This window comes from Urocampus carinirostris, chromosome 10 (assembly GCF_059441175.1).
Source record: "Urocampus carinirostris isolate Australia breed hairy pipefish chromosome 10, RoL_Ucar_1.0, whole genome shotgun sequence".
In the NCBI taxonomy this organism is placed as follows: Eukaryota; Metazoa; Chordata; class Actinopteri; order Syngnathiformes; family Syngnathidae; genus Urocampus; species Urocampus carinirostris.
This window is the reverse complement of record NC_142358.1, coordinates 15247257-15274471: the sequence shown is the minus strand read 5'-3', so window position 1 is coordinate 15274471 and position 27215 is coordinate 15247257. Positions and strand designations below refer to the sequence as shown.

Below are 27215 nucleotides of genomic sequence, written 5' to 3'. Positions count from 1 at the left end.
ACAAGACAATCTAAAAACAGTTAACAATATGATAATTACTTCAACTCCAAAAACTGTTTCAGAAGAAAAGTCAACAGTCAAACAAAATAAATAGTACAAATAGTACAAAAATACAAATACTGTATCACAATGTCAACAAGACAACTAAAATACCTTCCACTGCATAATCTATCCATCCATTATCAGCACTGCTGATCCATACCAGGGTCTTGAACCCATGGGATAATAAATGAGTGCAGCATAATGTGTGAATGGGTTGAACCCATCCCAGCTATATTTGGGCAGTGGGCAGGGGACACCTTCAAATTGTTGCCAGCCAGTCGCAGGACACACAGACAAAGACAACTCACTCGCTCATTTGGATCGACCAATTAACCTGACATGCATGCATTCTAAATGTGGGACGAAACTAGAGACCCCGGAGGAAACCCACGGGGAGAACATGGGGAAAACATGAAAACCCCTCACAGGAAGGCTGATAGCTGGATTTGATGCCATGACCTCAAAACCGTGCCACAGACGCGCTAACCACTCAGCCGCCGTGCTGCCGCCGTGCTGCCCTGTTTTCCACTGCACAATATTTTAAAATATCCTGAACTCAGTACTAAATGTAAAGTTTAAACAATGTTGTATGCATAAACCAAACTTATTATATAGTGATTAAAATGTGGAGACAGTATCGATATCAAGACAATAGTATTGATTCGATCCAAGTACTCGTTCAGTATTTCTAATATCCATATTTCTATCCATCCATCCCCCTAAGCCGCTACCGATGAGAGCCATAACTCTGATTCAGATTCTCGACGAGACTCCAGCTTTTTCTAATTGCCTTTACAGAAGACGATGATTTTTTTCTGTTGGAATGTCTGAGTATTTTAAAAACACGGTTTTAACCACAAGGTGCTGAAAAGCAAGACATTTACAATGTAGTCAAGTCTTAAAACTGAAATCTGTTCTCACAGCTTCTTTTTAGGTTGTACTGGATCTTATTTAACATGCTGGAGAGTGAGCGCAGAAGCCCGGCTCTGAGACTGAGGTTTAACTCTGGGAATGGATCTTATAGCTTATCTCAAGTGTGCCTGTTCTCTACCGACAGCTCGCGGAATTTACAATCCTGTGTGTTCTCAACATTATCATTTGAATCCCAGAATTGGGTGAATATCTTTCGCCTGCAGTTGTGTGAATTGGGCTATAAGTTAGGATCCGAAGTATAATTTCCTTTCACCCAGGCTTATGATGCTGACCATTGTTAACCATTTTTAATGGATGCCAACTGAGGGACTAAAATTGTAAAGGTCAAGCTAAAAACAGCCTGGCGGCGCCCATCCGGTACAGTATCTTAAGATCAAATAAATCATACCTAAAATAAACAAATGTTAATGCCAATGGGTTAAGATTTTATTTTGTTGTAGTACATTTTAATATAATTTGCTGTCGAGTTGCTGGGAGTCAGAAATACTCGGAATGGTGTTGTGTCAGAAAAGTATAAGGAAAAGTGAAAATGAAAAAAAAAAGAAAAGAGAATTTTATTTTTTATTTTTTCTGTTTTTTTCAGTTTAATTTCCTCATTTCCTTCATTTCCTTTTCTCTTTAGTTTTCTCATTTTTTCCTGCTTTCTTCTCCTCTCATTTCCTTTTTATCACAGTTTTCCTTTTTTGTTCTTTTTTCCTAACTATTTCCTATTCCTTTAAAACATGTACCGTATTTTCCCTTCTTTTTGTCTCTTTGAGAAAGCTTGGTTAAAAAAATAGATGAAAAAAAGCTAACCATCACGGTCAATCTCAAGTGGAGTGGGGCCCCATGCAAGATATCCCCTCGTGGGATCTCAATGATTATAAGAAAGGTGGGGAGTCAGCCCTTGACTACACGACAGGAGTTGATCAATGACCTAAAAAGAGCTGGGACCACCATTTCTAAAGTTACTGTAGGTCATACACTAAGATGTCATGATTTGAAATCATGCATGGGACTAAACGTTCCCCTGCTTAAACCAGCACATGTCAAGGCCCGTCTTAAGTTTGCATATGACCATTTGGATGATACAGAGCAGTCATGGGATTAATTTTTGTGGTCAGATGAGACCAAAATAGAACTTTTTGATCTTAATTTTATTCAGCGTGTTTGGAGGAAGAAGAACAAAGAACACCATCCCTACTCAGAAGCATGTAGTTGGTAGCATCATGCTTTGGGGGTGTTTTTCTGCACATGGGACAGGACGAGTGCACTGCATTAAAGAGAGGATGACTGGGGCCATGTATTGTGAGATTTCGAGGAACAAACTCCTTCCCTCAGTCAGGGCATTGAAGATGGGTCGTGGCTGGGTCTTCCAACACGACCACGACCCAAAGCACACAGCCGGGAAAACCAAGGAGTGGCTCCGTAGGCAGCATATCAAGGTTCTAACATGGCCCAGCCATTCATCAGACCTGGACCCAATCGAGATGGAATAAGAGCTTGCTCTGTCCACTCCACGCATCGGCCCGGTATTGCAGTACCTCCGGGAACGGTGCATTCGCAATGATCGCAGCAAGGCTTTAAGGCTAGGACCTTAGCTTGGCCTTTTGGCTGAGAGTAAGAGTCCCGGCTCCTAGACTTTGTAGCGTTTTATGAACTGACTGATAACGGATAATGGATAATGAATAAAGAAGATAGAACAATAACCCTTAAAAATCCCCCCCAAAATCGCAAATCTTTGGAGGGAGTTCAAATTACGTGTTTCTCAGCGACAGCCCAGAAACTTGACTGATCTAGAGAAGATCTGTGTGGAGGAGTGGGCTAAAATCCCTCTGCAGTGTGGGCAAACCTGTAATAGCAAACAAAGGCTACGATAACAAACATTAACATTCATTTTCTTAGGTGTTCAAATACTTCTTTGCAGCTATATCAAACAAATAAATCGTTAAAAAATCATGCATTGGGATAATTAGATTTTTCTTTTTAGTTCATCTCCCTCACAGTGGACATGCATCTTTGATGAACATTTCATTCACCTCCATGATTTCTAAGTCGGAGAAATAGCAAATTAGCAGGGTGTTCCAATACTGATTTTCTTCACTGTATATCCCTCCACTATGCTTGTATAGTGGGAAGATGGCCCCTGGGAATAATTTATATTTGAGCCTGTTAGTCTTTGTTTTAAGAGACCTGTAGCGCGTACAAGAGGCTAATTATCTAGTTGGTGGTTGCAGTTTCTCCAAAACAGTTTGTCCCTGCAAATTGTAGCAAAGCACGACTCCACTAAGCACTATTTTACCTAGTTTGGTTCCATTTTGACTCTTGTGTTTTCCTCCCGAACCGCAGATCATCTTTTTAAAGACCTCTCCATTTAGTCTGTTTTCGACAGCGTCCTTGAGCTCAAAAGTTTTGCGCTTGAACAATGGCAGAAAATATCTCTCTGATACATTACCCTTTGTGCAGCTTCACGCACACATCCACACACTGCAGTGTTTTCAACTTCTCTTTCTATTTATAGACTGTTCCCAAAAATGTTCTCCGTATATTAATGTGCTGTTAAAGCTTTTGCTCTCATCCGCCTAATAATGATTGGCACCTTGAACTTCAACTGTTTAATTCCTTTGAAATCCTTGTTGAATGACAAACCTCAGGTCACTAAAATCAATTTCCTTGACAACTGAATCTTGTTTTCGAAGGCTTATTGCAAGCTTTCCGAATATACAGTATCTTGCGAAAGTAATTGCCCACCAAGAACGTTTTTGATGATTGCCATCAAACGTATACATAAAAACTCAAAACATGTAAAGGAATCAACAACATGTGAGAATTTAATTAACATTTTATATTCTGCTAACAAATAAAAGAATGGAAGAGATTGCAAAGACACCCAGCCCCCTTTGATGTAGTACTTTGTAGAAACTTCTTCTGCTGTGATCACAGCCACACGTCTTTTTGGGTATGTCCATATAAGTTTTGCAAATCTTGAAACATGAATATTTACCCAATAGTTCTTAAAAAATACCTTACGTTCCAGATGCTTTATAGGATTGAGGTCTGGGTTTTGGCTTGACCATTCTAACACCAATATATTGTTAGTTTGAAACCATTCCATTGTCAATTTAGCTTATGTTTAGGATCGTTGTCCTGTTGGAAGGTGAATTTGTGCCCCATTCTTTGGTCTCTTGCAGACTACAGCAGATTTTTCTACCAATACCGCCCTGTATTTGGAGCCACCAATCTTCCTGTCAACCTTCACCATCTTGCCAATCCCTGTTGAAGCAAAGCATCAATGTTTGACAGTGCAGATGGTGTTAATCTTACACCTAACTTAACACTTTGCATTCAGCCCCAAAACTTTAGTCTTGGTCTCATTTGACCAGAGCACCCTGTTCCACATGTTATGTGTTTCTCCCATGTGGCTTCTGGCGTATGGTATTGGTTCAGAAAGGGCTTTCTTCTACCCACTCTTCCATAAACGGCAGGCATATTATGACTAATGCTTGTCTAAGGCACAGATTGTCACATTTAGAGGAATGACCAGGTCTTGATAGGTTTCGAATGGTTTCAAATGGTTTTATGCTCTCTCCATTTTGATATTATTGCTCACTCAGTGCTCCATTATATTTATACATTTTGATAAATCTCCCTGTATCCTGTTCCCACTTTGATCTCTTCCAGAACTTTATCTCAGACTTCCCTGGTGTGTTCTTTGGTTTTCATAATGTTCTCCTCTGAGCCCATCCCGGAGTAAACTGAGTCTTAATAACACACAGTTATACTCTGTTTGTCATTGAAAGTCATTTAGGTCAGCATTGGATCATTCAGAAGTCATCAGGGAATTTCTGAAGTAAGTTGACTGATAGAACACATACTTATCAGTTTTTTTTCCGTTTTAAATATAATTTATAATGTTGAAATAAGTTGGTTCCACTTCACGAATGTGTCTCACCTCTAGTTGATTAGAAAATATTTTCAGGTTAATGGGGGGGCTATACTAGCACAAGGCAATGTATAAGGTATACCTTAAAAGTTCCATTACTGCAATCACAAAGGAAAAAAACACCTCACTCTGTGAGTTTTCCACTTCATTGTTGACCAGTCAACAAACAATGGACCAACATAAGTACATTGATGTAATGTGGGCAATGGTGGATTATTTTTGCCACATTCACCATGACAACAAGTATCCTCACACAACATTGCCCGACGAGAACATTCACAAACTTTAGTTCTTAAGTTTTTTCTGTCTAATTATTTCATTTTTTTGGCTAGTTTTGTGAAGACATTGATTTGTAAATTGAATATGTGAATTTATTATTACATATGAAACAAAACAATGTCACCTTGAGATGGTAAGTATTTGATATCATCACTTGTCCAGTTCAATGAAATTGATCAGGTAGAACCAATTTTACAATGGAAAACGTCTTACCCCATTCTTCATTTTAAGTCTAGCTTCTCCTTGTGGGATATATTGTCTTATTTAAAAAAAAATAAAAACTTTTAAATAAGTAAAATTGTCTAATACAGCTAGCAGATAGTAAGTCATTTGAATGATTTGACGTCTTTTGTTCTAATACAGGTGGAAAATATTCCTTAAAATGAGCAATTTATTTTTCTCATTTGCTGGATAAGAAACTTCTGCTCTTTATAATTATCATTTTTCTTAATAAAAAAAAACATGATCAAATATCCTAAAACAACAAAAGATATACAAAAATCAAGTAATGAACAAAAAATGAGGTAAGATTTTGTGTTTTTCCTGGGTAAAATTGACTTTTTCGACCATATATATATATAGTCTACACCTGAACCCAATCAAAAATCTTTGGATGGAGCTTTAACTCCTTTTTTTCTCAGTAACAGCTCAGAAACCTGACTGATCTAGAAAAGATCTGTGTGGAAGAGTGGGCCAAAATCCTCCTTGCACTTTGTGCAAACCTGTTGAAAAACTACAGGAAACTTTTGACCTCTGTAATAGCAAACAAAGGCTACCATACCAAATATTAACATTTATTTTGTCAGGTGTTCAAATAATTATTTGCAGCTATATCACACAAATAAATCGTTTAAAAGCATTGTGATTTCCAGATTTTTCTTTTTAGTTTATCTTTCTCAAAGTGGACATGCACCAACGATGAAAATTTCAGACACCTCCATGATTTCTAAGTGGGAGAAATAGCAAAATAGTAGGGTGTTCAAATACTTATTGCCATCACTGGGTTCGTATATATACATTTTAGTCTTTAACTTACTTGTAATTTTTGTAGATTTTGTTTTCAGTTATACAAATAAACTTGGTATAGATTTTGCTTATGAGGAAAAAAAGAAATAATTACTGCCGATATAAGTAAACTATTCTTTTATAACACATGGTAGACTTTTTTCTTGCTTATTTAAAGAATTTTTTTCTACCTATGTTAGAAAATTGTCATTAAAAATAACAGAAATTAGTTAACACTGGATTATATTTAACTGAGAAAATACAGTGTCTAAATTACGGTGTATTATTTAGCCTTTAAAAATATTTTCAATCCACATTACAAAATAATATTCCTAAAATAAGCAAAACTATTTACCAAATGCTAGATAAGACAATTCTGCATATTTTACATATAGATTATTTTACTATAAAAGTTAAAATATCTTTGAAAATGTACTCATAAAATTAAGCCTTTTTTTCTTCCAAATAAATGTATTTTATTAAAATATTTGTATCTATTATTTTCCAGAGAGGCCAGGTAAAACAAATGCACTCCATACTGGCACTTTGGAATGAGGTTTTATAAAAACAACCGCAATCAAATAAAGCTCGGATGCTTGGTTTTAGTGGTCTGCCAAGTTGCCAACTTCTAAAGCGGGTTCGTGGTCAGAATTCTTGTTCAGAGGTTACAACCTGCTTTTACAGTTAACTAGTGTTTACATGCTGTTTATAGGTCTTGTAAATAAACCAATAATAGTATTCCCTTCATGCTGTTGCATTTCAATCTGCATAAAAGTGGTAAAATTGCCTTGGAAAGATGTCATCTAGGTATTTTTTTTTAAATAGTATCTTGTTGAAAATTCTCACTGCTGTAACAGTAAAATAAATGTAATATACTGTAATTCACATGAAAAATTTACCTTTTTCCCTTGTGATAATTATAAATTAAGATCTTCTAATTGTTTTTATTTGGTATTAGTATTTAAAACGTGTTCCGTAGTAAAAATTAAAGGTTAAATCAACCTTAAAATAAGTTTGTCTGATTTTGTGGATGACAATATATTAGTTATTTTGGCTATGGATTTTTTATTTTGGTGGCAAACATTAAATAAGGTAAGGACACAAGTTCACCATCTGCCATAATTGAAATACATTAAAATAGGACAAACTATACTTTAAATGATTAAAATGTTCTGCCAGTGGTTCGATCATGTTACTAGTTCCAGTGTAGTATTTTTATTTTAAATAGAAAAGCAAAAGCTGAAATTGCTCTGAAAAAATAATGTAGCTCCTATTATGTATTCATACTTTCATATAAAGAGAAAAAAACGTTTAAAATACATTTCAAATAAGACAGATAACACCTTGTTTTTTTTAATGTATTCATTTATGTTAGTATATTATTGCCTGTTTGTTTGTTTAATCATCGACTTGAATAAACTTAGAAAACAATCAAAATACATTTGTAAAGCCCCTTCAGGCAAATAATTAGAACTCAAAGTGCTAAAAACATTTAGTGTACAGTATTGAAGTATTCAGAAATAAAGTGTTTATTTACATATGCAGACCACAATGAAATTCTTACTTTGCTGTCCACACAGTTGCCAGCGTGATGAAACTAAGAAACTATATACATGTATACCATCCATCCATTATCTTCACCGCTTATCCCCAGTAGGGTCACAGGGGTGCTGGAGCCCATCCCAGGTATCTTCGGGCAGTAGGTAGGGGACACCCTGAACTGGTTGCCAGCCAGTCGCAGATGCATGTATACATAAAATAATATTACGAATATTAAGTATTTTTAAGACAGATACAACCTAAAATATTCTCACAGTGGGGTAAAAAAGATATATGTTAAAAAATAAATAAACGTTGCAAAAGAGGTAGAAACTCTCACATTTTTTAAAAAGATGCCGTGTTTTGATTTTTTTGTCATTTTTTTGTCTTTTATTGTCTTTTTTTGTCTTTTTTACTTTTTACTATTTTTGTAAGAAGGTCAAGTACATTCGGCATACCCCTGCCTGGTAGATTAGTGTCACAAAATGGACAATTGTGTGATGATATACTTTTGTTTTTCTTTGAGAATGCAGCAGTTTGATACCAGACTCCATCTATTATTCACCTCTGCGGGTTTCCTGACTTATTTAGTCAGCCAGGAGTCGTGCCTATGCTAATACTATAATAAATAGTCCCTGGTCAGAAACATTGAGCTACCAAGGAAAGAAAATGAACAATAGATGCCAGTTTTGTGAACGCAAAATGAAGTCTTAGATCTTTTATTTTCTTGCCAGGCCTTTTTTTATTATGAGCTCTTTCTGTCAGTTTCCATTTTCTAATTAATTTGTTCTTTGTTTTGCTGGAAAGATTTTTGTTTGAAAGGGAATTGAAATATGTTGTTCCGATTTGTGAATCACAGAAGCACAGACAACTGACAAACAGTCTGTAAGTGTTACAAACAACATACAGAATGGTTTTACATTCAAAACGGCAAGTATTGGGATTTTGAATTTTATTTGTAGCAGTGCCATTTGGGGTGGTGGTCCGTGACTGACAATATTTTCAAATCTGTGCAAGCTCTTAAGTGCATCACCATGGTCTCTTTGCACTGATATATTCTGATAGTTGTACTCGTGCATATTCATTTTGCAAGGTGAGCCAAAACTAACAGTTACAGAACATAAAGTGCGCAATAATCCTTGGCCTTGTTATACCTGTACTGACAAATTATGTATGAGGTACGCTTCATTTGCATCTCGATCAATGCAGGAACACGTGCCAAATGTGAACATTAGTCAACTCGGGGTGCTGGAAGACGACGAGTCATTCGGTCTTAGTACCGTCCAGGCTTGATTTAAGTATGCTTTTAATAATGGCCACCTTCGGTTCGGTTTTAGCTCAAACTGTAGTTCTTTTTAGGACAATTCCTAGTATCATCCAACTGAACTCTGACTGACTTGGATCACAAGTCTTATTTTTGGAGCAATCCAAATGAATCCATTCCATGCATGAAGACAAAAGACATATACATGACATTTGCAGTTAATACTTTAACAGGGGCAAAGTTGGTGTGATGTTATAATGCAAATAAATGCCCTTCAATGCAATTAAACTTTATTCATTAAAAGATTGATTCATGACATTCACCAAATCCAAAGAAGAATCGTCCTTGTTTCCTCTGTGGTCCAAAAGTGAGATCCATTGTTACTACTGTATAAAAAGATAAGAAAAGTAATGAAACCCTAATGAAACCCCTCATTTGTATTTATGAATAAATATACACACATGAATCAATATGTATATTTTATATTTCTTTATAAACAGATACGGTTTTGAAACACAATTCAATCTAAAGTAATATATTGTTTCTAAGTCCTCAATCTGACAATATCCATTAAAAGGGAGACAATGAATCAACACTGGGGACAAGACCAGCACGGCGGCGCAGTGGTTAGCGCGTGTGCGGCACAGTTCTGAGGTCGTGGGAACCTCCTGAGTGGGTTCAAATCCAGCTCCCGGCCTTACTGTGCGGAGTTTGTATGTTCTCCCCGTGCTTGCGTGGGTTTCCTCCGGGCATTCCGGTTTCCTCCCACATTCCAAAAACATGCATTTCAGGTCAATTGGCCGGTCCAAATTGTACCTAGGTGTGACTGAGCGAGTGAGTTGTCTGTCCCCGTGTGCCCTGCGATTGGCTGGCAACCAGTCCAGGGTGTCCCCTGCCCACTGCCCGATGATTGCTGGGATGGGCTCCAGCATCCCCGCGTCCCTACTGAGGATAAGCGGTGCAGCTGATGAGATGAGATGAGATATATATATATATATATATATATATATATATATATATATATATATATATATATATATATATATATATATATATATATACTGTATATATATATACATCGTAAAAACCTGAGAGGCCAGGGAAAACCTTTCACTATGTATCGTTGAATACAACATTGAAATTCACTGTAAACAGATGGATACACCTGTGGAATTGTAGCTTTAGGGCAGAAAATAAAATAGACATGACCTCGAGAAATCAACTAATACACTTGAGGCTTTTTTAACGAGTAAACAGGAGTTTTCATCTAGCATTTGTCTCTACAACAAGTCCCACAGTGCTTTGCAGCATAACCATTTCCTGTATGAGGAAATGGCGCATATTACTCAAATACATATACTTGCATGAATAATCTGTCAGAAAACACAATTCAGAAACACATATCAGAGCGATCTACATTTGTCCTTTATTCGGGCAGTGTTCTTTAGACAAGACAACAGTATCTAGAATGCCAGACGCAAAGATCATCATCCAAAACACAGGTGAAGGTTCAGTGATCCAGTAGACCCAAGCAGCTAAGGTGACTGTCCAAAAGTTTAATACAAGATACTTGTGATCCGTAATGGGAATGCAAGATTTTGGTACACAAGAATGATTAAAAGCTGAGACAAGTAAGTTTGGGACATGACAAGAAGAACAACAAACTACCACAGAACAAATTAGATATAGTCTTTGAGTAGAGACGAGGAAGGGTCACGATAGGATGTAATACCACGGGGAAATCAAGAATTAGCACCCAGAAGTAAGTGACCAAAAAAGGTATGGGAAAGCAAAAGAGGGAGAGAGAGAGAGAGAGAGAGAGAGAGAGATAGTTGAGAGAGAGAAGGGTATATATATAGAGAGAAAACAGAGAAAAAATAACCTGTGTGCAGCATCATGAATCAATCAGATAATTAAATAACCAATTCAACCATTGCAAACGGAACACACAGAGTCAGACTAAGACCATAATTGGATATTTCTCTTTGTTTACATGGCTTTAGACCAGGGGTCGGGAACCTATGGCTTGCGAGCCATATATGGCTCTTTCTATGAATATCTATGGCTCAGAGACAAATTTGATTGCATGCAAAATATCTCTATCTTGTTCGAAACTTGAATTATTCATCCTATTCAGGTACACGCAAATCCAATCCAAAGCTAAGTGGCCGACGTTACTTCGCAGTATATATAGGGCACGTTTTTCACTACAATTTACAGTCAAGGTGTCACACAAAAAAGGGGGGGAAAAACTCATTTTGGCTGTACAACGCTAAAGAATCCTTTATATAAAAGTTCACTATATAATCCGTGTTCAGTGTTCAGATACCTTATGATGAATCCACAGAACACACTGTAAATACGCCAAAACACCGGAAGAGAACTTAGTCTTTTGATTGGGTGAGTGGGAGGGATGGGTGGAGCCATGCAAAAAGCGCAAGCACTCCCTCCCATCTCTCGCCCTACGCCATCTGCGCCAAAAGTGAGCTCATCAGGCTCCCTATTTGCAGAATGTTGTGACGTTTTTACACAATAACTGCTTGCAACTGGTTTTGAAACCAATATGTATGAAAAAAAAGGGTCAAAAGGAGTTTAACCGATCTTGAGTAATTGCAAGAAAGAGACAAGTTTAAAGTGGTATGTTTGTTGATTTTGGGACAGGGGCTCTGGCATTATTCTCTTTTCATATTTTTTATCAAATCATCAAAAATAAATGTGCTGAAGACTGAGCTTTTGTCTGGGGTGTGGGTTTAGCAATTTAGTAAATTTGTCTCATAATATATGGTGTGGCTCTTTCCCAAAATAAAATTAATATTTTTTGCTTTTATGGCTCTTTGAGTCAAAAAGGTTCCCGACCCCTGCTTTAGACAATCAGAATACTAACAATAATCTGTACTCGTAGTCAAAGACATCTTTACATAACCAGCGTAATGTAAAAATGGGAATCAGGTGACATCATTGCACCAAATATACACCTTATTGGTACATCCTTTGCAAGCCAATATTCCCGACAGATTTGAATTCCGCCTGACAGGAAGCGAGATAAAGACAGTGTGAGAAAAAAAGTGTTATATTGTTTATGCTCCGGTCACTGACTTCATAAAGTAAGGACGCTTTTTCTGGTGACCTCTGTCTGTTGATTTAGCTGCAGTGCCCTACAGCATTTTGATGTATGTATTCAAAGTGGGATTGGCTTTTTTTCCCTACTTGTCAGGAACAATGATTACACAGGACACAAAGGAAGACTGAATCAATCAATGACTACACTGCAAACTGGAGAAAGGCGAAAAAGGCGGAGTCATTTTTTTTAGTGTTCAAATCTGATCTGTTTTTCTTTTGGTCTGTTTTCTTCCTATCCACTGCACAATGGAACTAATTGTGTGTTTTACCACAGTAAACCTGCTTCTGTAAGGGAAAGACTATAGAGTCACGGAGCAAAACCAGCAGGCTCAAGGACAGCTTCTTCCATCAGGCTGTCAGTAATCTGATCCCTGCCTTCCCTACCCACACCTCTGCCTCCTGCCAAATCAATACAAACGGCTCTACTCAATATTTCGGCTGTACTTTGCACATTTTTAAAACTCTATATATTTTATATCCATACTTTTACCTTTTTTAACTTGCTGCTATGTGTTATTTGTGTGTGAATTATTACATTATCACAAGCAAGGAATATGAAGTAATTCCATCTGTAGTGTATATTGTGCATATAGCATATTTGACAATTAAGTTGAAAATTGGAGATATTATATTCTTAAAATGTTGAGTTTATATTACGGTAGTAGGTTGAATAATCATTCAATCGGTGAAGTTGACCTGCTTCTAAAAGCTTCTGTAAATATTTTTCCCACTTGGTCGACTGTAGATAAATATTCACTAAATAGTACTGAACAATATTACTCCCGTGACGTGAACATTTACAACATTATTCACATTATTGACATTCTTCTTCACAAGTATGCAAATCATTGGGTTAAAAATTGGCAGTTGTGTTTGTGTTTTAAGGCCACAAAATCAGCACGTGTGCAAGAACGACATCAAAACTACACCTGCAAGGCATATTTTTTCTTAAACTGAGCGGCATTAGCATTTTGATACTAGTATACATTTTATTTTTTGTGTCTTGATTACTGTTATACAGTGCCCCTTCTGGCCAGAAGTTCCAATGAAGTAAAAAAAAAAAAATGTTATTTTGTTTGGTTTTATCACTGTGTATAAAGTAACTGATATAAAGGTTCTCTTTTGTGTTTGAAAAAAATAAATAATAATGCATTATTTGTTCTTTTATTAATTTCAATCAACGGTTTGATAACACATGTCACACGTGAGGTCACAGCGATAGCTGGGAGCAAATAAATCCTTGCACTGGTCAGAAAACAGACAAAAGGAAAGATGCCGTTGCTGCTAGTTGTAGTTATTTTGTGTATTTGTGTGCTATCATGGGAAAAAAAACATTAGTGGTCATAAATTGAACTTTTGCAGGATCCCAGTGGACACTCCAGATCAAAATGCATTAAACTAAAAAGATTAGGCCGAGGCACTCATCAAAAATGCTCAGGCTTGCAGTACACTCTTTATATCTTGTGAAATAAATTAAACCTTTGATTGTTGCAAACAAGTCTATATTACTTATTATTTTGACAAAAAAATCGTGTTATTTTCTTGATATGCAATGTTTAAATCAGACGTCCCATACATATGGCCCGCCGGCCTGATCTAGTCCATTGCAAGATATGAACCGACCTGCCATAAATTTCTGATCCGAATTTTGAAAAATAGGGTTATTTCTATCAAAGCGTTTTAATACAAACCAAATGTGCTCACTGTATTGAGTTTGTGTAGCGTGGTGAGTTTGTTGAGGTGTAAAACTGCATTCATACAACTGCTAAAATAAACGAGGTTAACACAATCAATGCCAAACTTGAAACTATTTTCCATCGTTGTTTGTGAATATATGTATTTAGAAAATACCCATCCATGCTTATAATAGGTCGGTTGGGATTACAAATGTTGGCTGAATATAAAGCATAATAATGAAAAACAAAGCTAAACATTTGGAGTTGTTATTCTCTTACTGATCCGGCCTGTCTGTGAACAGGAAGCTTGTGCCTGGAAACAGAGCAAAACTTAGTTTGTCATCCCTGCTCTAAATTACACAACAGTCAACTAAATGTGCGTATCACTTTACAGCATTTAAAAAAAACATACTGTCTTATCAAAGAACATGCAGTAGCATGCCTTTAGCATTGTAAATGACCTTTTACTGTGCTCTCTGTGTAAAAAGCAACAACCCCATTCATTATCAATGGTGAGCAATGGCATTTTGCCTGTGTCACTTCCAAAGTGTGGCATTTAAACATTCGAGATCCTCCCGTTATCATCAGCGACAAAAGCGACACTGCAGAGCAAGTCTAACACCCGCCCAGATATGGTGATCATTTTACAATATAACTCTTGCGCATCTGTAAAGCTTCCATTAGAGTTTAAAACACATGCCACTAACATTACTGAAGGGAAATGCAAATAAAATATCACGGATCCCTTTACTGCAGGGGCACTTCTTTCTGTGGTGTTTCTTGGGCAAGTATGGCCTGGTGGCGCCTATTCGTTTGCAGACCAATCACACTCGGACGATCATGGGAATAATTCCTGTAACTGTTTGGGAATTCACGCACAAACATGAGTCTAGATAGAGCAATCACAGAAAAAGGTCGATAGACGATCACTTTTCCGAGAACTTTGTTTAATCCAGAACAACAAAGACAACAGACACTCAATCGTAATTTACGTATGCGGGAGGTGCAGTATTTTGTACCTATTTCTCTATGTTCTGTGCTGATCCTGGCATGTTTATGACAAAGTTTGCATCACTTGTATACGTTCAATACACATCACATTCTCGCAAATGTTTAGCATAAAGAAGTATTTTGATATCTTGACAAGTATATTTGAGTAACTTTCATTACACAATAAGAGGAAGTAAAAAGAAGTGCTGCATTTTTAACAGTTTCTTGCAATGACAGGAAGAGGCCAAGGATGACGTTATCATGACTGAATGCATATACGTTTGATTAGCAATGAGTACTTCTATTATAATCATTAGAATACTTGACATTTACAATATGTAAGGTACACTGGAGTATAAAAAGCACTTTTAAACATCTGGCTATTTTTGTTTGTGTGCCTTAAAAGTCTTAATTACGGTATATATCTTTCAAGTGTCTGAGTAAAACAGAGACAAAGTGACTGTTAAATAAGAGAAGCGTTAATCACTGCTGCAAAAAAATATATATGATTCAATTTTTTAAATAAGAATTCTAACCTACTGTATTTTCAGTATTTCAAGCAGCACTGGATTTTAAGGCACAGTTTAGGATATCTGGATTTTCTTTTTCTTTTTAGGTAGGCCCTATAGTCCAAAGAATGTGGTACATATTATCTGCAATTTATGTGCGGGCCAACATGTGTTTCTTTGATTGTTATTTTTCTTATATTCATTATGAGTACTTTTATTGTCAGACAGGCATCCTACCCGGAAGGGCAAGGTGTTTTGACCGTTAAGCTAAACGCGGAAGCTGTTATACTGTTGTTGTCCGTTTGGTTTACGTGTACATATTGTAAACTGCATATTTTACCGGTGTTAAGTGAAATAAATAGTATCATATTTCTTGAACTTGAAGACTGCTCTAAGCATGTGACTTTAGATCAGTTTTTCCCAACTTGTGGTTTGGGACCCAAAAGTGGAGCATGGATCTGTTTTCAGTGGGTCGCAGGCCTTTTCCTTGGCAAAATAATGCTAAGCAAAAGAAAATACAGAGGGTAAATTACACTCCTTAACTGTAGATGGCTATAATGCCCTGCTCAATGTCTTCTACCCGTTCTTTCAAGCGGTGTGATATGATGTAGTCCACATCTTATTCTACTCTGATCTTGTCGGTTTTATTTTCTGTTTCTGGCTGGTCCGAGCTGTTCTTATCCACCACTGTCTCGATGAGGATGGGCTGAAGCTGGTCAGATTGAGATTGTTCCCAGCTGTACGTCTTTGGACTACTTTAACTCTTCTGAATGGTCAAATACAGAGCGCCAGTAAGCCACTACGCCAACTCGAATGTTTCTTTTTATGTTCATGAATAATGCATGGGGAGCGATAGTAGGCCAGTGCATCAAGCACTCTTTTTCTCACTCAACCAGATTTTGTTCCTTGAGATAAGACGCTTCAGAAAACCATCCAACAAGCAGATAACAGTGTACATGCGCAAAAAACAAAACAAAGAAAAACTCCCACGTCATCTGGATACGGAGCTTTTTGAAGCACAATTTCAGTTTGATGCCTTGTGATTTTTTCCCCACACTGCACAGCGTGGCTCCCTCAGATCAGCCATCAGTCATTCGTCCCTGAGGATTCAAACTTGGAAGCTATAAGCAACATTGATTTCAACATGGCCCTGGTTTTGAAAATGAGCAGTAGCTTGCGAAACAATTTGGCCCCCTTGAACTTTGTGACCCATTGCCACATTTCAGACTTCAAACATCAAGATATAAATCTGCAATTTCTTGTGAAGCATCAACAATAAGTGGGACACAATCATGAAGTGGAACACACTTTATTGGATATTTTGAACTGTTTTAACAAATACAAAACAAAAAAGTGGGTGTGCAAACTTATTCAGCCCCTTCACTTTCAGTGCAGCACTATGTCCAGAAGTTCACTGAGGATCTATGAATGATTCAATGTTGATTTAAATGACTAACGATGATAAATGGAAGCCACCTGTGTGTAATCAAGTGTCTGTATAAATTCACCTGCACTGTGATCGTCTCAGGGGTCTGTTTAAACCGCAGAGAGCATCATGAAGAATGAGGAACACACCAGGCAGGTCCGAGATACTGTTGTGAAGAAGTTTAAAGGTGGATTTGGATACAAAAAGATTTCCCAAGCTTTAAACATCCCAAGGAGCACCGTGCAAGCAATAATATTGAAATGGAAGGGGTATCAGACCACTGCAAATCTACCAAGATCGGTCTGCCCCCCTAAAGTTTCAGCTCATAAAAGAAGAAAACTGATCAGAGATGCTGCCAAGAGGCCCATGATCACTCTGGATGAACTGCAGAGGTCTACAGCTGAGGTGGCAGAATCTGTCCATAGGACAACAATCAGTCGTAGACTGCTCAAATCTGGCCCTTATGGAAGAGTGGCAAGAAGGAAGCCATTTCTTCAAGATATCTATAAAAAGTGTAATTTAAAGTTGCCACAAGCCACCTGGGAGACACACCAAACATGTGGAAGACGGTGCTCTGGTCAGATGAGACCAAAATGAAACTTTTGGCAACAAAGCAAGACGTTATGTTTGGCATAAAAGAAGCACAGCTCATCACCCTCAACACGCCATCCTCACAGTCAAACATGGTGGTAGCAGCATTATGTTTTGGGCCTGCTTTTCTTCAACAGGGACAGGAAAGATGGTTAAAATTGATGAGAAGATGGATGGAGCCAAATACAGGACCATTCTGGAAGAAAACCTGTTGGAGTCCGCAAAAGACCTGAGACTGGGACGGAGATTTGTCTTCGAACAAGACAATGATCCAAACCATAAAGCAAAAGCTACAATGGAATGGTTCACCGAAAAACATATCAATGTGTTAGAATGGCCAAGTCAAAGTTCAGACCTCAATGCAATTGATAATCTGTGGAAATAACTGAAAACTGCTGTTCATAAACGCTTTCCAATGAAAAAATATCCTTAATATAACTGAAATTAACAGAACCTGTTTAATTTAAGATGAATTTTCTGCGTACAAAAATAATTATTAAAAAGAAAAATAAATCTTACCCTATTAGAGTGTTAAGATTCAGTGAAAAAAGAAAATATGATGCAGTGTAGCATTTTTTGATTATAAAATACAATTTAAAAATAAATAATTATCTTCAATATACCAGTAATCATACTAATTTTTTGTAGTTTTTTTTTGTATTTAAAGAGTAAAAAAACATTCAAATTTGAGGCATAGATCAGATTCCCTCGGTGCAAAACAAAACCTGAAGTCAGATGAGTTATATTTCGATAATCCATGACCAGTAACTGGGTAATTTGTACAAACAGTGGCCGGAAAATGGAACACTAACTAACTAACTAACTAACTAACTAACTAACTAACTAACTAACTAACTAACTAACTAACTAACTGGAACAGGGTGAGTTGTACAAGCACAGGAGGGTGTTCTCCTAACTAACTAATTGGAACATGAAAAATTGTAGAAACAGGGGTGGGCATACCACTAACTGTCCAACTATCTGAAGCAAGGGAAGTTAAAGTTGAAGTTGTATGTACAATGAACTAACTAACTGAAACAGTTCTGAACGTACCCCTGAGAAAAATAGCAATCTAAAGTACATCTTTTTTATCAACTGACAGTGTATCTGTCTACCCATCTGGTTATCCATCTGTCTTTATTTGTTTGTCTATTTATCTATAAGAACGGACCCAATTTTTCACGCAACAGAGTAAAAATTAATTTGTAGCGTTGGTATGTTTGGAAAGTTACGAGTGTTTTTGGGGAACAAGGAACATATTTTTTTACAGTGGTATTGATTTATGGTATTATTACCAATCTTTGTAAACATTTGCGTTATGTGCTTTTTTTTAGTAGCATTGACACCAAATTTTCAATGCCATGTTTTCTAAAAGGAAAACCTTTTGACAAATCAAAGATAAAAAAGTATAGTTTTAATGATATTCTCATGGACATGGTACGGAGCAAACAAACAAGACATAAGAGTGAGATGCAGGTCGTTGAAATGTATCTGTGGTAGCATGCACACACCACAGAAATCAATGGCGAGCGGCAGATGGCAGAAGCAGGATCACTCGGGGCAGGATGCTCTCACCTCTTTGTGCTGCAGAGCCTCATGGGAAATCCGGGAAGCCTGTCCGCTATAATGAATGTAGTCTATGATGAACACAGAGTTTGACACAGGTGGCTCTGTCAGGCAACTAGTTAAAAGTGAGTCCTCGAGAGGGCAAAGATATATAAGAGACCATCTCAATCAAGGTCCATCGAATAGTGCAGGAATCGACCATAAACACGTGTTGAGTCCTTGGAGGAATCTGTATTGTCTTGAAAACTGGCTTACTTGGATATTGGTTTCAAAAGAGTGGAACACATAACAAACTCACTTCGAGGTTAGCCATATGTACTGTTATTACTGCGTGTGTATTCGCAGTTTAATCCAGGATGCTGAGAGTCGTGCTCCTTCAAAGGGTCATTATGTATTATTCAGCGCCTTCTAGTAGTAAATTAAATTTCCTTTATCAAAAAAAATATATTTATTTGAATAATATTGTTAGTTGTATTACCTTACACCTCTGAATTAAACACAGGATAAGAGACAAGATACACTTTTATGGCTCATGAGTTAAGTATAAGTTCAAGGCTTGATTCTCATCAGCCCAAAACTTCACACAACACCTATTTTTTATCTAGTTGTCAGTTGCGCGACAAAATACATCAACAGCCAGTGGTCAAATATAACACAGTGTCCCCTTAATGCAAGGTAATGCATGAACACACATAGTGAATATAAACATGAACATATACAATGACCATGAAAAGGCTGCTCACTAAATGAATACGAAAATAAAGTAAATGGTACTTTAAAGCTCTGATATGTAATATTTGACCACCAGATTCCACTGTGTAGTCTGGTACGGGCAAGGGCCAGTGATACACTGCATAGGGTATGCAGGATACAACGTACAGAGTCTCAAAGTAATCAGACCGCACCTTTAAAAAAAAAACAAAAAAACATTTTTTTCCAAATTTTAACAACGTTTTTGGGGTCTGCCTGAATGATTGGTATTGGTAATGTTTTTTTTTACCACTAGGAGGCGCTAAATAATACATAATGTTCCTTTAAACTGGCAGTCATTGGACAGTGTCAAATTTGGTGACAACTTAGCTGGCTGTCAAGGAGTTACAAAAAAAACTTGTTTTGTGTTCTGACATATCCCTAACCAATTCGACCAGGACTCATTTTCCTTTACACTAATGACAACAAAGCAAATATCCAAAACAAATAATGCACGTCAGTCTGAATCTCCTCTTCAACTGACCTCAATGGTAGTTTTAATTGCTAGAAGCGAGCATCCACGGCTTTTGAGCGTCCGTTTGGCTCGCATGATGACATCTCATTAGCGAGACTCGCCGCCCGTATCTTGGCAGAGCTTGCCATCGTGTCGAAATTACCGATAATTGTGACTCACACCGTGATCAACATTGCCAAGGATTTTTCGCTTTCAGAGAGCTTACCCACTCATCGTGATGAATTGGAGTTTAATTGACAAAAAAAAGTAGGTATTAGTAATGACAGCTCAATAAATCACTCAAGGACCTTTCGTTGCGCTGACGGCATAACCGTGTTTTTGCGTACAGGAAAACTAGCCAAGTCAAATGCATTGAAGCTCAGAAAAATGTGGACGAAAACAAAAATCGGATGTAGAATCACATATTCAATTAACATTTTTGTTTGTCCAAAAGATATAATAACACATCAGTCCACATCTAAAAGTTCTTGGAAGGCTTTTTACAAAATGCAGAAATGTATTTATGGACATTTTTTTCACCATTTTTCCAGAAAAAAAGGCTTGACGTACTGCTTTGTCTGAACCAAAAGTAGGCAAGAAAGGATTTCAAAATAATTATTTATCATTAAAACAAGTTGATTATCTTAACCATGTATATGCATCAGTACTTTCATTATTGCGACACATAGGTGGATTGGGGGACACAAGTCCCCCAATCCACCTATTTAGGATTGGGGGACTTGTGTCACCAATATCCTTTATTCTTTGGTTGAATCAATGTTTCTTGTAACGGAAATAAATGTAGTTTGTTTGTAACACCTGCATTGTTTTTTTGTGTGTCTCTACTATTTTCTTTCTGGACTGATCAAACTTTTTCCATATAAATGAGCTGAAAAATCGATAATTTAAATATTAAAGTATGCTTGGAGTATTGCTTCCCTCATACTAAATTCTGGACACACTATGATGCTATGATGAATACATTTGGGTGGGAAACCGTAAGCACTACCTGCTGGCCAAATTGGTAATCAGTGAAATAGATTCTTACTTAAATGAATATAAATAAAGGCAATTACTCTACGAGAGAGTGACTTTTACGTTGGATAATATACATCACTTAGCAGATACATATTCTTATTTGTCACGCTTCCTGGTGCATCCTGAAACTTATCAATGTTTTCATCCATGCTGAATACAAGTCCAATATTCTTTTATCCTCAACAACGGAGGTAGTTAGCGTTTACTTCTTAAGATGCCAGATGCCTATAAAATGCCAATGTTGTACTTCAACAAAATGTATCATATGGTTCTGCGCCAAATGGTAAAAAAAAGATCTCACCCCTTTTTAAGATTAAATTCACAATTTTAAATGTACTTGTACAATTAAACACTTAAAATGATCACATTTATCTAATAGGTCAGGTGGATTAGCAAAAAAATAGAATTAGAAAAAATAGCAAACATGTTTCCTTTCTTCCATTTTGTCTGACAATTTTTCTAATTTTAAAGATACATTTCATTATTTTGCGTAAGAAAAAAAAAAGGTAAGTAAAGTCAGGTCAAATCGCATTTGTTTATACAGCCTTTAATTACAACATGTCTCAAAAGACTGCATAGGTTACAATTACACCATCCCCTGATCTTAAGGCAACATGCAGGCAGGCAAAAACTCAAAACCTCAGCAAGGGGAAAGAGAGCTTGCGAAGGGGCCTAACAAGTGGTATTCCCCGTTCCAGGATGACCTGAGTGCAATATATTTAGCATTGGGTAACAGTACACAAACCATAGTGAACATCAATAAAAGAAAACAATAGGTAATGCGTTGAAATTTGTCCAGAAAGTGCATGACAGCAACGATGCCTTGAGCCTTTGAAAAGGTAAAGTTATAGAAACACATTTTAAAGAATACCTGAAAAATATGCAAATTATTTGATAAGGCAGGAATTTTAAACAAATAGAAAGCTTTAAGATGTGGGTGTAAGACGATTTTATTTTATTTTATTTATTACTTTCTTATGTTGATTAAATCACTGCCAGTCCAGTAAAACATTTGATTGAAATTAATATCCACAAATTTAATTAAATTAGTTGTTTTTTTATTCATTTTAAAACTCAAAACACTTAATAGCGCTTCTGATACATGCTGAGTATAAGTCTTCAAAGTCATTTAGTTTCTCATGCTGTATCATGAGACTGTTTGACTGTTTTTTACATCTGATGGCAGCAATATTTCATTTAAAACGGAAATTACCTCAGTGGGAACTCTTGTTGACTGTCTCACACCAAAGAATTTACTGGTTTGACTTTGAAGGTTGCGCTGTATTCTGCCTGAACCCGTCCCCTCGCCATCACTTTGATGCCAGCGCATCCAAACTCCCTGAGCGAGTACAACTAACCCGCGTTCTCTGAAGAAAGTGACTTTGTTCGTCAAACAAAAATACAATGGTCCTATCGGTAGGTACTTTTTTTACTGCATCTTACAAAAGGGATGTGATTTCCCCCGACACCTCCAGAGCGATGCCACGGTACAGTACCTCCGGTGGAAGACGACTCTGGTAGTCAAGGAAAAGTCAGAGAACCCCAAAGATAAATGTGCTCGCAGGCACAATTCGGGACATAAAACCTGCACTTGTTAAGGCTATCTCCCAAGAAACGGCAAAAAGTAAAGGTGAAGATAGTGGCTTTGGCATGTAGGTCCTGCTCCGGTACAGAGAGATGAAATCAGCAGCTTAACTTGTTCTCAATTAAAATGTGAAGCAGAGCAAGCTTTAACCTTCGCTCGCCTTTTCTATCACGGTTGTTTGGCCACGTTTAACCCTCTTTGGTCGTGTCGTATATCGATTGTTGATGTGATCAGTTAAGAGTGGAAATCGAGTCCTTGGTTTTTCACCCAAAAATTGTGCCTTTTGTCTAACTAAGTGTATTTTCCTTTTGTTGTCCTCTGTATTACAAATTTTCTCTAGCTCCGCTCTCGTGTTTAATTTGCTTCTGCGTCACATGTGTGTGTGTGTGTGTATATATATATATATATATATATATATATATATATATATATATATATATATATATATATATATATATATATATATATATATATATATATATATATATATATATATATATATAGTATATTGCCATATAAAGTTCTTCTGCTGCATCCAATCATATTACCCTGAAAGCCTTACCTACATTTTAGACAGGGTAATATATTATTTATGAATTTATCACACAGGCGGCAAGAAAAACAAAACACTCTGAAGGTTATCCACATGCGACGCTTCTCAAAAAGAACCCGAGCAGTGTTTGGCCTTGTACGTAGGAATGGATCATTCCGAATTTATTTGCCACTTTCACCATTTACCTACGCCGAGTGTGAATCAGATATCATGTTGCTTGCAGTGTTGGCTGCGTTACTGAAAAACAATAAATAGTTACAGTTACTAGTTATTTCATTTAGGAAGTAATTCGCTTACCCGCCAGATTACAAAAGTAACTATCTAGTTACGAATTGCTATATACCCTTGCACAAAAGCAAACTACCTAAAATTGCTTTATAATAGCCACATCATAAAATAAAGAGATTAAAACGTGTACTCCAACCTTTGGTAGCAATGAACCCTTTATATATTTTAGCCTTTGAGCGTTTGCAATGAACTGTTTGTCGAGACACTTCGTATTATATTTGTCTCTGGGCTTTGAACCACTCCAAGATGTCCTGGTCCATTTATGGGTACTGTCCAAGACATTTTCCCTTTTTTTCCAGGCATGGTGGAATACAAACCTTATTTTCTCAACAAAAAACCTAAATTCAACATACTCTCATCGTCAATTCTCCGCTTACGTTTGTCCCTCTTATTGGGTTTGTTTGGCGTTCCTGTATAAGCCACGCCCCTCTCCCCACTAGCTACCTATCATTCTCTTGTCTTCTGGTGACACTCAACCAAGTATGCGCAAATACACTGACCTACTGATAGCTTTATTTAATCTTAAGGTTGTACATTTGGCTTAGATGCGAGTTTATACAGTAGGAAGAATAACTGCATGTGGAGAAATTCAGCTACCTCATACTCTGTGCTAGAGACGGCACCACCATAAATGTATTCAGTTGTAATTTGTAGGTAGATATAAACATACCCATCTATTGTGTCCAGTAGATCAATGGTTGTATGTAACAATATGAGTGATGCAGAATTATTCAGCAGTTGGATGACATTCCAATGTACATAAATCCCTCGGTTACCGCGGGTAATATGGACCAGAACCACCTGCAAAAGTGAAAACCTATGTAGTGACGCACCTCCATAAAAAACCCCAAGGATCAAAATTACCTCGGAGATGATTACCGACTGAGAGTGTACAACCGTAGCCAAATAACATCTGTAGATCTACAAATAATAACATAGAACAAATAACATCAGTTTAATCATTGTCTTGATTGTCATTAAACAAAATTACAAAAGAATTGGAGGGCTTCTCTCGGTGCAAAAAAGGGATTCAGAGATCGGCAGTCGAGCTACACGCTAGCATTGGGTATAGAGTTGATTCAGGTATACGAAATGATTTAACTACAACCATTTTGAATTTCTCATGAGTTTTAGCTCCAAATCATTTGTTTCATGGGTAATGGGTCTGGCATTGGTGAGATACAGGCTAGGCAGGGGTGGCCTAATAGAGTTGTTAACCTAGCCATAACAGTAGGCCGGACCTGCATCCTCGCTATTAAGTTCTCTCCCGACGCCACCTCAGTTGCTTCACCTGACCGATAACAATCCACTGACAACCAGGTGGTGATTACCACTTCTTTGCACACTTCTGACTTTCTTCAGAGTCAGATTTAATTGATAAATTTAATTTCAATGTAAGTCAGTAAAAGCTTCCGGCTAACATGCTTCCCAGTTTGTTTTAATTCAGAAACACTGTCTTGTGCGCCTGCCTACCCTCGCTGTTTGACTGACAGCGCAAACCAGCCTAATACAGTTGCACACACAGACAGTCACGCCCACCTAATACACACACACACACAAACACACACACACACAATCTGTCCCGCGTGCTCAGAAAGCAATGCACGATACATTGAAATCAATGACATCAATGACATTAAAAACAATTCAATTCGAAATGCGCAAATCAATGAAGCAGCGATAACCGAAGCACAAAGTAGCAAGTGGTCTCATTGTTGTATGCAATTCATGATTAATGCAGTAATGACCAGTAGTCACGATGGTTGAGTTATTATTTCTTATGATAACACGTGACAGTACTCGTTACAGAGAATTACATTACAGAGAAAAACTTTCTTTTATAGCTCATTTGCCCTAACACTTCTTGCAGCGGACCATAATCGAAGACCTTTGAAATGTTTCACAGGCTTGGGACCGTAACCCCAGATGCCCACAATAGAAATAAACGATTTGCTTTGTGCCCGTTGTCCGGTACAGACTCACTCGCAAATGAATGCAAGCGTGTAGGTGGCACCCACACAGCTCAGCGGGCTCGGCTTAGCTTCAGCAACCCCACACTTGCTTGTCTGAAATCTCCACGGAAGGGACGCATCAAAGCCGGGGCACGGGGCCACAGCTCGGCTTCTCTGCTTCCACGGGCAGCCGCGCGCCGGTACAAAAATGGGAGCAAACACAAAAAGCTGCTAAACACTTGGCCTCCTTGGGCTTCTATTGATTGTTTCTATATTGCCTTTGCTCTCAGCTGGCTTTGCAGTCTTAGTCATAAAAAGGCAGCCTTTAGCTGGCACCACATGTAAAGGGTAAACAAATTCCAGCCTGCAGCAGTATTCCGTACACAAGAAACACAAAATGGAAACGCAGGATTTAGGACTTATCATTTGTTTTATGAAATTGTAGTTCTTTAAAACAGAAAGGCGGACATTGGATCGCATTTGTTTGTCTTTCTTCGTTAATGATTAGTATTGGAAATTAAAAAGAAGGAATTGTGTGTTATTGATATGTGTCTACTGATAAAAATGTGGTTCATGTAAAAACATGTATTCAATTTTTTTTTTTAATTTTGCAAGAAATGTTCGTTCACGGTTCACAGATTCCTTAACCACCTAGGTCTAAGGGGCACCTCTTCCTGTGGTGCGTCTTGGGCAAGAAATGCTTGGCAGCGCCCATCCTTCTCCAGGTCGTTTTCTGGGTAGGTGTTTACTCTCCAACGTGAGACAGATAGTACTAGTTTCCATGGTTACCAGTAGCAAGATAACCTTCCTCATCTGACTCAGATACACCACCCTCATCATCTGGTCATCGTTGGTTATCGATGTGAAGTGTCATCCCGCTCTTTAGGGATAAAAGATCCAAAATCATAGGGGAAAACAATATTTTGTTCCAAAATTTGGAGTGAAATAAAACGTGTATAACTTGTCCTTACCTAGGGGGACATAAGTGTTATGGCTGTGCACAAAAGTCCTGATGTAAGTTATAAACATAACAAAATGTAATTGAATGGTATGTAAGATCAATGTAACTACTTCTTCATACATTATATATCCAAATTCCAAAAATTCACAGACATTACAGTTCATTTAAAAAATGTCACGAAACATATATGTTACAAACTAACTCCCGTCTAGTGACGCTAAGCAGTCACTTTGCAGGTATCGTAGTCGGCGGCCATTTTAGGATATGAAGCTTCTGGTGAAAGCATTCTTTTAACCCATTTGTTTTTAGACAGCTCTTGTGGGTCACAAAAACATAGATTAGGGGCCACATTTAGCCCCCAAGCCATTAATTTGATCCTTGTACTCTAAATCTTTAGTCACCAACCTATTTGAAGCTGAGATCTACTTTATATAACTTCATATGGCAAGATTGACTTGTTGGTTTTAAAGCAATTGGTACCTTCTGATGTGACTGCAGACATCACGGGACATTTACCTATTCCTTGCAGTGAAACCTTGCCACTGGCTGAACAGCCGTCCCCAACATATAATGCTGAGAGTTGCTATGGCTCGTCTGATCCTCTTGTACACTTTCTCTGGTTGTATTTAACATTCTACGTTCGCTTCCCCCCCATGTGAAATAAAGCCTCACCGTGGGCTGCGTCAGTCCGGTAATTGACAGGTGATCAGTTCAAGGTTCGCTCTCCTTCGATGCAACTGGGATAGAGTCCAGCTGCTCATGACCCTGCACA

The 27215-nt window shown here is 37.5% G+C and overlaps 1 protein-coding gene across 4 annotated transcripts in view; it reads left to right on the top strand.

Moving 5' to 3' along the window:
• The window catches only part of grik4 (glutamate receptor, ionotropic, kainate 4), a 546157-nt gene that overhangs the window by 139099 nt on the left and 379843 nt on the right, over nt 1–27215 (top strand). The gene's annotated exons all lie outside the window — the stretch shown is intronic.